Source organism: Leptonychotes weddellii, chromosome 4, assembly GCF_054177405.1.
Source record: "Leptonychotes weddellii isolate Sample4059 chromosome 4, ASM5417740v2, whole genome shotgun sequence".
In the NCBI taxonomy this organism is placed as follows: Eukaryota; Metazoa; Chordata; class Mammalia; order Carnivora; family Phocidae; genus Leptonychotes; species Leptonychotes weddellii.
In genome coordinates, this window is record NC_138372.1 from 5,665,801 (window position 1) to 5,679,362 (window position 13,562).

The following is a 13,562-nucleotide window of genomic DNA, read 5'->3' on the forward strand; positions in this document are numbered from 1 at the left end:
GGTGGATCATGAAGAAAACCCTCACCAAGGACACTTCCTTCCAAGAAACCTTCTGAAAGACATCAGGATTTTTGTAGCCCAGAGTGATTCCAGAAAAAGAAGAAATCTGAATGCCAATCACCCAGGCATCCAGAATGTCCCAACTGATTTCTCTACTCAGATGGAGACTCAACAAAGATTCGATCCCTGAATCCATGTACAAGGGTAGCTCAGGAATAAACTGTTGACTGAACTTTCTATTTTGTTCCAGGGTCCAGGAGGCTAAATAACTCTGCTTAACATTCAGGCAACATCCATTTAACATGCCAATCATCTTAAAGAACAAGAGAACTCTTCCTACTTCGGTAGGTATTTGTCTTCCTAATCCCTAATTTGGTATTCAACTAAAAACATTCCCTAGATAAAAAACTGCAGTTCCAACTTGCACAATTTTGGAACCCAAGGTTCTTAATTTCTGTGCCCCAATCCCTGATGTACCGAATACCAGTATTTCAAATCTCTAGATATCAATTATTTACCTGTCTCACTCAACCTGAACACAAATCAGTCTATAGACCCTCTTCTTCCTATCACCTCCTACAGCCTTCTCTTCTAAATCTCATAACACTGTCATACTGAGCTATATACTCACTGAGTTCAACACAAACGGGTCACTTCCCAACTAATGACTTCTATTTCCTTAAAGTTCATGGGACCAAAATGTGCTGCATACAATGGTCTGGTCCTGCACGACATCTCAACATCCACTGGGCTATAGTATCCAAAATTCCACTACCTTATCCATGCCAAACCCTCTTAACTCCTTCATTCCACCGGCATCCACTTTATAATGAGTTAGCTCCAGGGCCAATATATTCTCATGGTTCCTCTGTAAAGAAATGGCAACATCTCCTTTCTTTAAAAAGCTTTATGTATACTTTTCAGTATAATGTATACAGAATCATTTTAACTATAAACATTCTAACTCTGAGGCTTAAGGTAGCTACTAACTTGTATACAAAAAAGCTTTCCAGAAAAGGAGAATCTATATTCTTTCATTTCTCATTGCAAAGTTACATTCAGGAAAATAATTATCTATAAATATACCTGGATGTAACACTCTCAGAGAAGGGAGGGAAGGACTATATTGGGATGTAGAGGACGACCCCTGGTATCCTTGTGCCTAAACGCTTCTTGGCAGTCTTGGAGGCGGACTCCCACCTGTTGGCCCGAGGAATGCTGCCGCGAGGAATAAGGCGGTGTGAAAAAGAACCTTAAACCTGACAGATGGAATTACCACATTTACTTATTAATGCCTTGTTAATAGATAAAAAGTTACCTCTTTTTGTTTAAAAATCTACTATGTCAAACCAAACTGATCCTAATTCATATGTGAGATTTCCAATGCACATGACTAATAATCTGTAAAACAGATCACTGTATCAAGTGATCTCTACCAGTATTTGGAAACTTATACATGAAAAAGATAAGCTCACTTCATAATTAAATGACAAAATTTAGAAGTTTTTTTTTTTTTTTTAAATTTTATTTATTTGACAGAGAGAGCACAAGCAGAGGGAGAGAGAGGGAGAAGCAGGCTACCTGCTGAGCAGGGAGCCCGATGTGGGACTCAATCCCAGGACCCTGGGATCATGACCCAGGCTGAAGGCAGCCGCTTAACTGACTGAGCCACCCAGGCATCCCGAAGTTTATTTTATGCAAGTAGTCATTAAACATAGAACCACCTAAGATCAGGGGTAATATAAATTAAAATTTTTCACCATGTCTAACTTGCCATAGAAATGGGAAAAAATACATTGTTTTGGTCTGACTTTTTAAAGTCATTTTAAAAATAAAAGCACAAAAAATTACTGTAGAGTCCATTTTTCCTTTATTATCCTCCCATAAAAATTAGGGTGATCCAACTGTACATCCTAAGAAACAATCTGGAATTCAAGTCTCAGGGGGAAAAAAAATCTACTTATTATTACTCTTAGTGATTTTCAAAATAGAGTTAAATAAGGCCAAATACTCATAAAAAATATTTCCCTCTTGTCTCATTAATTAAGTAGCTATTTAAGAAAATAACTTTATATAGATGTTTACAGTAAGCGTAAAAATAAAGTGGTTTAATTTGGCAAGGGCAAGATGAGAACATAAGTCAAGAGCAATGTTAAAATCTCAGGTGGAATATATGCCCAGTAATCTTTTAAAGCCAAAATGATTTGCCAAGAATTTTCATGCAATTTACGAGTGCATAGATTGTCTGAAGCTAGTTATAAAATTGGTTTCAGTCAGCTGGATCAATGATCCTCAACCTGAAAATCTCCCATGGCCAACACAAGTACTACAGACACCTTTTTTCTAGGAAAGGAAAAAGGAAAGAGGAAAAAGGAAAGAAGAACAGAAAGAGGAAAGGAAAGGAAAGAAAAAAGAAGGCCAGCATTTCTTTTTTATTACAAAGCTAGCAGTTCTGAAAAAACTGAGCAAAGCTGAAGTAATCCATTAAGTGCATAATGCACATTTTCAAAATTACCCATATGAAAATGCATATTTACCAGATTGCGCAAACGGCTGCTGCAGGGCAAATATATATGTATTTTTTTAATCTTAAAATCAGCAAGCCTGAAATACGCCAGAGAAATGAGTGAGGCTATTACCATCGATATCAATTATTCAAACAATACATAATAACTCTTTTTTTTTTTTCTTTACTAGGGGTGTCTAGAAATAAAACCGTGGGTCTAGGTTGAGACTTGCTCTCTAACACCAAACCTCTACCAGGGAATGGATCACATGATTAAGTGACTTCAAATCCTATATCCATGATCCATGCAATGATATTGAACAGGGGCGTTTCTGGCTGTTTCTCACAACCTCAATATAGCTTTGTGTCCAAGAATCTTTTGTGTCATCGGCAAACAACAGAGCATTTGCTAAGCTGGGGATCGAAGTCAGCCAAAACATGAAGGCAAAGAAAGCCCTCTCTGCTTTTCAATCCTCAGCAAATCAGCAGGTTTATGTAAATAGAGCAAGAGCATGGTCCTCTCAAGGGTAAAAACCATAGCCTGAAGCATCAGGCAGTTTGTTATCCTGAAACACAAAGAACCTGTCAGCATCCTTCCTGACAGCCTCCTCCCAGAGCACAGTGGACACCTACTTCACCAACTAATTGAGCAAGCAGCGCTGTGAGCCCAGCATTAAAGCTGTGGTCACAATGTGCAGGCAATGCTCAGTCTGTGCTGAGCTCTGTCCTTTGAAGAATTTCCCTCCTGTTAATGCGTTTCTGCCCCCTTAATCACTGTAATACCTTCTCATCCCTTTGCAAGGTATGGCAGTGCCACTGTAATATAATTTCCAATAGAAAACCTTCTACTTGTTTAAAGAAAAAAAAAAGAAGAAAAGAAGAGAAAAAGCATGCATAAACAGACTTTCTCACAAACAAATTTCCCAGAGACACACAGTGTGGCACAGTGGTGGACAAAGAGGTTGACTCTCAGGACTGCTCCATCCTTCTGTGTTCCATTTCTCTTACACAGGATTCCTCCACCCTGGACACTGAACCATTCTGTGAGGTAACAGCCGATTGGTCTAATGTTACAGATTCAAAAGTCCACAAGTATCTCACTAGTTAATATGGGTGTTTCCAAATATCCAACATGCAAAAAGGTATGTAGCTATATGCGCATGTGAGAAACAACACTGAAACCCCAATCTGCACTGCACGGTCTACAAAGGCAGAGCCTCTCACCTCTCCAGCAGCCTCCCCATCTGTATAACAGTCAAATCCATCATCATTCCTCACCTCTGTAACAATACACTACATTCCACAGTAAACACTCAAAAACTATACAAGGAGCAACTGACCTGAACAAAAATGTAAAAACAGAAAAGCAGTTATATGAGATCCTATTAAGAACGCTGTTGTGGGGCGCCTGGGTGGCTCAGTTGGTTAAGCGACTGCCTTCGGCTCAGGTCATGATCCTGGAGTCCCTGCATCGAGTCCCGCATCGGGCTCCCTGCTCAGCAGGGAGTCTGCTTCTCCCTCTGACCCTCCCCCCTCTCTTGTGCTTTCTCTCATTCTCTCTCTCAAATAAATAAATAAAAATCTTTAAAAAAAAAAAAAAAAAGAACGCTGTTGTGTACTATCAATGTGAACATAAAGAACGCTGTTTTCTAATAAATACTTCTTTAAGAAATAGCTCAATTTCAAGACGGTCTACTTCTAGTTTTCTACTAGATTCTTTTGTGGGGAAGGGATACCCATATCGTCTAGAACAGTGGAGAATTAAAAAGGAAAAAGGAAACAAAAATTGGGAAAATAGCACCTCAGTAAGTGAAATCCTCTCAGTGCTTACTTCATCCTGTGTTCTGAGCCTGAAAACTATCACCAAAACTGACTTGGGCAACATCTTAAAGATTCTAAAGTCAATGGGAAAAAGATCTCAAGTAACATACCCTTGGACCCTTCCTTTCTAAGCTTCATGAAAATTAAATCCCACATATTCCAATGTCTACAGATGCCCAACTAGCACTACCCAAGCGAGGACAGGCTTTTATCTAAAGACAGAACGCTGTATACTTCCAGCAAACATTCATCTGTCTTTATCCTCACTGCTAACAGGAAATTAAATGAGAAAAACCAGCTGGGAAGCTGGGAGGAACAGGTCATCACAAACTGAAAGAGACCGTTTCAGTTTCCCACCTTTCCCTCTTCTCCTCTAGAAGTCAAAAAAACTTCTAGTACATCAAAAGCTTAAAGACTGATCCAAAACAATCATCTTTCTAACTTGAAGAAGTGATGCTGGTGTTCTGGAATAACTGCTGCAGCCAGACCCTGCCCCACTTTTCAAATCAATCATCTGCTACATAGACTTGAAAACTCTGTACTGCCAGGAGCAGCAATCTTAACCAGCTACACGGATATGCTAAGTATTGGCCCTGGGTTGACACTCTTACTCAAGCAGAGTGTCTGAAGCACTCTCACCACCATTTCCTTCTGCAGATGTTCCTTAAAAGCCCTCCTTGTGATCCACACTGATCCCAACTGTGAAAAAGACCCAAGCCAGCTTAACACCCAAACTCTAGTTAAGTGATGTGGATCCCTCTTACAGTTTCTAACAACTGTTTGTGTAGAGCTTTCGTGCCATGAGAAAACACACAAAACCTAGCTGGCAGGGGAGGACCTATTTTACAAATCAGTGGTGGCCATCTGCCCTATGGAAGCAAAGCATGTTGGTTAGGACATTAGAGACTTGGGGGAGGGGAATTTCCAGCCTGCTCTCACTCTTACTGCCCCACTGTACCTAGCTTTCTAGTGCTTTAGAAGGTGGGTAACAACCCGACCCCAAATCAACGGGTTCTTTCTAAAAAATGAATTCTGTGATAAAATCCCTAGTTAGTAGAGGATAACTGATTGCTAATGAAAACAACAGGTCCTCACCACAATGATTACAAACTAGAACATGGCTGAATATGTACATTTAGGAAACCAATTCAAATTGAGTTCAAACACTTCTAGGAACACTCTGCCCAGTAATCATAGGAAAAAATAACCAGTGACAGGCTGGAGTGAAGATTCCGCTCTCCCCATATGGCTGACAACAAACAAATCGCTAGTCTGATCTGGTGTCACATCCTGCAGAGCAGATTTCAAGCAACACTGCTTGCTCCCTCAGAAAACAATGTGCTAGGAGCCTGGGCTTTACAATAAATGGTTCAACCAATTTGCAGTGCTCACTGGAAATACACAGAATTCTCGATGCCTGGGCTGTAATTCTTATTTGGCAAATGATTTTATTATAAACTGGTATCAAAGTGAATCCATTTTCTTTACGGGTTTTCTGCTAGTGTTTAATGGACTGTCAGGATAATTTAGATTTCATCTATTTAAACTCATTCAAGCTTAGTTCCTGATTGTACAGTAAATGGAACATATTTCTATTCACAGAAATTAATGACAGTTAATTGTAGTCTGCAGTTCTCAATTTTGTAAAAGCAACTGTTCCACAGTTCAAGCACCAAGCTACAGAATTTCCCACACCAATTACTTTTTTGTACTTTACAGGCATCCACATCTTGTAAGCCTTTCTTGTAAGACTAATGTATATATTCATATAATATTTCTACCCATTTAAATATTTATTACCAACTTTTCAGAAAGAGGACTTAAATATAACTAAAGGGCTGGGAAAATAAAAGTTTAGTTGTCAGTCTGAACAGAAAGATGCTCAATTATTATGGAGTTTTTTAGCTAGCAAAACTGAAGATTAAAATTTCCTGTTTTACATATTTTTTTTACTTACTTTTGGACAATTCTCTTATATATTTCAAATAAATCACAATGTCAACATTAATTGAGATTTATTAAAAGTAGGCTAAACTTACCATATGGATTTAGATATACAAACAAGATACACGACACATATTAATAAATACCGTACTGGTATTTATTCGAGTCCCACATCGGGCTCCCTGCTCAGCAGGGAGTCTGCTTCTCCCTCTGACCCCCCTCCCTCTCATGCTGTCTCTCATTGTCTCTCTCGCAAATAAATAAAATCTTAAAATAAATAAATACCGTACTGAATTGCTTCTGAGACTGATATTCTGTTTAACAGAAATTTACCTCTGAGTTTTATTTACCAGACAACACAACAATCCCATGAGTGATTTCTCTTCTTGAGGGATTAGTCTTTCACCTAAGCACCCACAACTGTGTAAGAGATGCTTAAAAGAGAAAAAGGCATGAAAAAAAGCACCTTAAAAGAAACTTATCAAGGGCGCCTGGGTGGCTCAGTTGGTTAAGCGACTGCCTTCGGCTCAGGTCATGATCCTGGAGTCCCGGGATCGAGTCCCGCATCGGGCTACCTGCTCAGCGGGGAGTCTGCTTCTCCCTCTCCCGCTCCCCTCTCTTGTGCTCTTTCTCTCTCTCACTCTCTCTCTTTCAAATAAATTAATTAATTAATTAATTAAAAAAAAAAAAGAAACTTATCAAATCAAGACCCAAATAATTGTAAGGCAAGCATCCAGAATTTGCTGCCCCACAACTATAACCACCAGAGTCATAGACTGACAAACTGAAATCCACACAAAAGAGAAGTAAAGGAAAACCCAAGCTACCCTTTTCATTCCTTTTTTCAATGTGATATTTACATCTACTCAACTGGGTCCTGAATCTTCTATAACCACATCATGCCCCATTCCATGAAATTCTCCATGCTGCTGCCCCTAACAGAGACGCCCTGCCTCTACCTGGTCCTACTGTAATTCTGCCCAAACTCCAGGACCCAAATCAAGGTCTTCATGTCTTACCCAGTATCACCAACTTATAATCCGTCCTATTCGTTGGCGTCTGCCCACTCACTGCCTGTTACTAACATGTAGTATTACTTAAGTGTAATTTCTCCCTACAAAATGAAGGATCAAGGACTCGAATCCTGTCTACCTTTGTATCTTGCCCTACACCTCACCTCCACAAAATGCCTTGCAGAAAGTTACAGATATAGAAGATCGCGTTCTTACGTTATTAGCTGATCAATTCGAAGCTAATACTATTGCTGACATCTAACATACCCCATTAAATTCTACTAGCTTATTCAAACACTATTCCAGGCCTTAAATTTAATTCTCTGCTTTACAGAAATCTTTAGTTAGTTTATATAATTTATATAAACCTCTAAGGGCAAATCAAACCTATTCCCTGACTCTCTTATTCCATCTGTACCTCTTCCCTTTCACCCTTCAATCCTTATTGTTTTAATTTGGGTTTTTGTTGTTGTTGCTGTTACTATTGTTTAGTTAGGTGCTTATTTTAAAATTAAAGTCAAAAACTAAAGATATTTTAAGAATAACTTAAAACTTGCAGTCAATTTCACATGACTGAATAAATACTGAGACCTCAAATTTTCATAACAGATCTTCAGCCCACTGTGAATTGTAAAATGTCATTTTCTAAGTACTCAACAGGTATTTGGGGGGAAAATTCCACCTATACAACAATTTCCAATAATCTATCTCCTTAGGATTCTACATGTGGTATTTTGCTTTAGAACATATACATCAGGGGCGCCTGGGTGGCTCAGTCGTTAAGCGTCTGCCTTCGGCTCAGGTCATGATCCCAGGTTCCTGAGATCGAGCCCCACATCGGGCTCCCTGCTCCGCAGGAAGCCTGCTTCTCCCTCTCCCACTCCCCCTGCTTGTGTTCCCTCTCTCACTGTGTCTCTCTCTGTCAAATAAATAAATAAAATCTTAAAAAAAAAAAAAAAAACATATACATCATTCTCAGGCTAAAAAGTATTCTACTGGGGTGGCAGGAGGGAGTAGGTGAGATCTTGTCTGGTAATCTGCCATCCACCTGTCACTTTTATAATCAAAATTAGCAAAGATCTATGCAAGGTAGCAGTATTTAAAATATCTAAATGCCTCTTGATTCCCAAATGAAATGAGAGATTTAGTTTATTGTTTAGACCATAAGAAGTTCTGGATGTTTTCTACCCGAAGCTGTACTCAACACACTTCAAAAAAAATGATTGCAGCTGCTTTGAGCCAATATAACACTTAATGAGACTTTTACTTTTTGTAATTTGTACCTTGTAAAAATCATGTTTTGAACATCTGCTGAGATGAAATGAATCAGAACTCTGGGGGGAAAAAAATTAGACTTCTCCATTTTAACTGAAGTAGTAACAGACAAATCCTGTCGAGATTAAAGTTAAAAAATGAAGATAAATATATTCTACAAGAAACAGAATTCATAAACTCCTAAAACATTCACACACAGACTTACTGGGCACCAGCTACATACCAGCTAGTGTCAGAGATACTAAGATGAATAAAAATATTGTCCTTCCCTTGACAAGTTCACCATTCTAATATCAGAACCAGACATGAAAACAAATAAGTAACTATATGTCTGCAATAATTTTAACTGCACTTGGGTTTTAGTCTCTGAGCATAACATTCATTCCCCCACCCTTTTTTTAAGATTCTATTTATTTGACAGAGAGAGACATAGTGAGAGAGGGAACACAAGCAGGGGGAGTGGGAAAGGGAGAAGCAGGCCTCCCACAGAGCACAGAGCCCGATGCGGAGCTCGATCCCAGGACCCTGGGATCATGACCTGAGCCGAAGGCAGACGCTTAACGACTGAGCCACCCAGGTGCCCCTCCCCTTCTTCCTTAGTAACAGAATATCTGATGTCTAGCAGGGCCTGTGGCCCCTTAGAATAAAGACCACATTTCTCAGCTTCCCTTATAGCTGATTTTATATGACTGAACTCTGGTCAAGGGACATAAACAGAACTACAGAATTTCAACTTCTGGAAACTGATTACTGAAAAGAAGAGGCCCTGCTCTCCTTATCCTTCCAGTTAGCCTAAAGGCAAATGTATTGGCTGGAGGTGGAGCATGAAATAGATCAAAAATGACAATGGGGGTCGCGGAGACACATGAAGGTCAGTGAGTTGGTGTGGAGTTCGTCTTGGCATGCGTGGCGGTGCTGGGATGGATTCCTCCTCGTCTTCATCTGTGGCGGGTTTGGGCTCGGTGGACCCACAGCTGCAACATTTCATCAAGGTGGAGACTCAGAAGCAATGCTTCCAGCAACTGGAGCACCAGATGATGGAACTTTGTTGGGAGAAGTGCATGGACAAGCCTGGGCCAAAGCTGGACAGCCCGGCTGAGGCCTGTTTTGTGAACTGCGTTGAGCGCTTCATTGATACAAGCCAATTCATCTTGAATCGACTGGAACAGACCCAGAAATCCAAGCCAGTTTTCTCAGAAAGCCTTTCTGACTGACCTCAGCATTACCTCTTTGGAAAAGGAAGGTAGTTCAAGAAATGAAGAGCGGTTGATGGGATAGTTGAAGAAAAGGCTATGGGGGAATTGGCTCCCATCTTTGTCACTCTTGGGACATCCTGTCATCTGAGAATGAACAAAGACCAATTTTGTGTGGGGGGGGGGGGGGGCTTGAAGGTCCTATGTGTACTTGGTTGTGTTTTTTAATGCTAATCTTGTGAAAACAATTGACAGATGAATGGAAAACTCTACTAGATGCATATTACTGTATGTGGGACTATGCTTTCTCAAAGTCCCATTAACTGCTCCCTATAATTTTGATAGTGGAACTGCTTTCTATAATTTGATTGTGGGACCACATTAGGTAAAATCTGTCATTTGTGTGGATTCATTTCAGATTTCTGGGGAGATTGGCTATACATCTTTGTGTCTCTCAGAAAGGGCAGCAGTGGGAGAAGAGTAATTTGGTACTTAACTATAGGCCTCCTTATCTAGTGTTTTGACTATTAGCACTAGAAAAAAATCTATGGGATGTTCATACAACACACTGAGCTTTCTAGATTCTCTCCCTCCCTTATGCTGTGATTTTCTTTAATGTATAAGGTATGGTCTTGAGGTAGTACAGGTAGGTAGCCTGAGTGTCTAGAGGCCTTTTGTTATAAAGGAATCTAGCCAGTGAACATAATTCTCATTACTAAACTGCCATGAGGAAGAAGCTTACTTACCCTGTATATCAGGGTCCGAAAAATTCAAAGATGTGCCTAAATAGGTTATAAAGATTTACACCAGGCAAAAACTAACAGCAGTTTCAGGTAGAGGTGCATGTTAATGTTAATCAGTGTAGATTCCATTTATTGCATTCTTTTGATCACTGGAATAAAGGCTTCTACAAAATTAAAAAAAAAAAAATTACAATGGGAATGGAGGCCACATGCAATAAAATTAACAAAACCTTTGACTGTAGCTAAAGAACCAGACCAAGAATTTACTATTCACAATTCAGCATTTCTGGCCATTGTACACAAATATCTTTAAATTATTTTAAAATGGAGCAAAATAGGGGCGCCTGGGTGGCTCAGTTGTTAAGCGTCTGCCTTCGGCTTGGGTCATGATCCCAGGGTCCTGGGATCGAGCCCCGGATCAGGCTCCCTGTTCCTCGGGAAGCCTGCTTCTCCCTCTCACACTCCCCCTGCTTGTGTTCCTCTCTCGCTGTGTCTCTCTCTGTCAAATAAATAACAAAATCTTTAAAAAAAAAAAAAAAAATGGGGCAAAATATTTAAACCACATTCATGAACAGAGTGACATCCAGAACAATGATTTGGGGAAAACAATCTAATTTTTTTTTTAATAGTTAAAGCTAGGAAGGAACAGATAACCCTAGCAAGTGTGTAAAAACATACAACACAGTGCTCTCAATTCAGAATGACTAAAACTGTTTGAGTAGATAGCATACTATTACCTTCCAGTAGGATTAAGAATCAGTCCCTACAGGCAGATAAAATAAGGCAGAACAAAGTCCACAACTGCCTCCCTGAAGAGACTTCACCAAGCTTCTAGTGCTGACTCTACCCCAAAGGTTTCACAAGTAGGAATAAGGGACGGTAGCTTCTGCAAACTGACTGGCATGTTGTGTGGAAGGCAGTTTGATGGTGTCTGCTGGCACCACTCAGGCGCTCCCTTTTCTTCTCCACTTCCACACGGGTTTGATTTTAGGACTTGAGAGAATATGTGGCTGCTCCTCCAACAAAATACAGGGGCCACTGATAACCAAATTTTCTGGAATGTTTTATTATTTATGAAAGTTAAAGCTGACCAGAATTCATACTACACTAAACTCTCAGATTTTACTTCATACTAGAAAGAAAGCATTCTCTCTAATGTCACAGCTTTATCTCCTCCTTTCCACGCCATTAACTGTGGATAAAAAACAGAGCACACGAATGTGTCTGATCCATTCTCTGAAGGGAAGATTTACTATCCAAAGGTGACACAGAGTCTCCTGCTCTACCTAGAGAACACTTCTCCAGTTTCAAAACCACAAATTCAGTCACTTGCAGAGGCCAAAATCCCATGGTACATCAGGGGTAATTGGAAAGAATTACAATGGCACTTCATTAAAAATCTTTGGACATCCAGACATACCCTTTAACTCAGCAATTCTATTCCTAAGGAGAGTGAGCAGAAATGAATAAATGCTCACCATTGTTGCTCATAAAGGAAAACATCTGGAAAGAACCTAAAATCCAACAATATACAACTAGTCACACGATGGTATCTATCCATTAATGCGGGTGCACCTAATGTTTTTCAGGCAGCAAGGGACTTTAACAACCTATACACAACTCTTCAAAAACAATTTTAAAGTCACAAAAAAAATGAATTAAAATATTCATCACAGTATGAGAAAAAATATTTATAATGTATGTACGTCTTTACTGACTCCTTAAATAATAAAATTTATCAAAGGTTATTCCCTTAATAACCTCCATAATTTCAAAGTTCTGATGAACATAAACATTATTCTCAGATGTTTTCCTCTGTGTTACGTGCTATGGGAACGTCTGTGGCTCATACCGGTGTCACAGGTACTACCAAAAACACTACGGTTTGTTGCCTATCTTCATAACCGAAACGTAACTGAATGCTGAGTGTCATTTGAAATGTAATGAAGTTCACAGTCTTCTGAACTATATTCACAGTCCCCTGGGTTGACCACGGACCCTTCCAGGCTGAGAATGCCAGTATTACTGGTATGAGAAAGCAGCAGTGATTCAGATTTATAATTACTGGCATGGCAATAAATTCAGGACATGTCAATTTCAAAAGCATTATTACAAAACAGGGAGCAGCCTAACCCCACACCTGTTTACTAAGGAAAGTGATAATACAACAAAATATTAACAGCAGACTCATGGTTTTGAGATTTTTAACTTTTGCTTATCTGAATATTTTAATTTTCTTCCCTGAAAATATATTATTTGCTCATCCAAAAGAAAAAAGAACAAATGCAGAAGGGGAAATAAGGGGTAAAGATAAAAAGAAAGGTCTATAGCCAAATTTCAAAAATACATTCATAGGGCAAAGGCAAAAGGCAGCAGGTGAATTCAGAGGCAAGAACACTGAAATGGGACCACTGCTCATCGGTTCAGAAACAACACTGAAAAGGGAGTTGGCGATCCACGTGTGGCTGTACCAGAGGCCACAGCACTGAGTATCCTAGCAGCTGGGGGGCGGGGGAGAGGGGCAAGTAAGAGAAGTAAAACATATGACAAAATTGCTGCTTTCTACAAACAAGTAGCCTCCACCAATCAGGACAGGAATGCCAAAAGCACTGCAACTCCATGATGCCAAATATCTGCTTTCTGGATAGTTGCAAACTTCAAAAGCATTCTAGTTTATGAGCCTGAAAGATAGCCCAGGGTTTTTCTCCCTCAAAATGTCTCTTTTTCCAAAGAAGACATCCAAATGGCCAACAGACACATGAAAAAGTGCTCAATATCGCTCAGCATCAGGGAAATCCAAATCAAAACCTCAATGAGATACAACCTCACACCAGTTAGAATGGCTAAAATTAACAAGTCAGGGAACGGCAGATGTTGGCGGGGATGCGGAGAAAGGGGAACCCTCCTACACTGTTGGTGGGAATGCAAGCTGGTGCAGCCACTCTGGAAAACAGTATGGAGGTTCCTCAAAAAGTTGAAAATAGAGCTACCATATGATCCAGCAATTGCACTACTGGGTATTTACCCCAAAGATACAAAAGTAGGGATCCGAAAGGGTACGTGCACC

At 39.8% G+C, this 13,562-nt stretch overlaps 1 protein-coding gene and 1 pseudogene across 7 annotated transcripts in view; one reads left to right on the plus strand and one right to left on the minus strand.

Moving 5' to 3' along the window:
- The window catches only part of RERE (arginine-glutamic acid dipeptide repeats), a 414,521-nt gene that overhangs the window by 233,480 nt on the left and 167,479 nt on the right, over positions 1-13,562 (minus strand). The gene's annotated exons all lie outside the window — the stretch shown is intronic.
- LOC145721179 (mitochondrial import inner membrane translocase subunit Tim8 A pseudogene) lies at positions 9,449-10,252 on the plus strand (annotated as a pseudogene).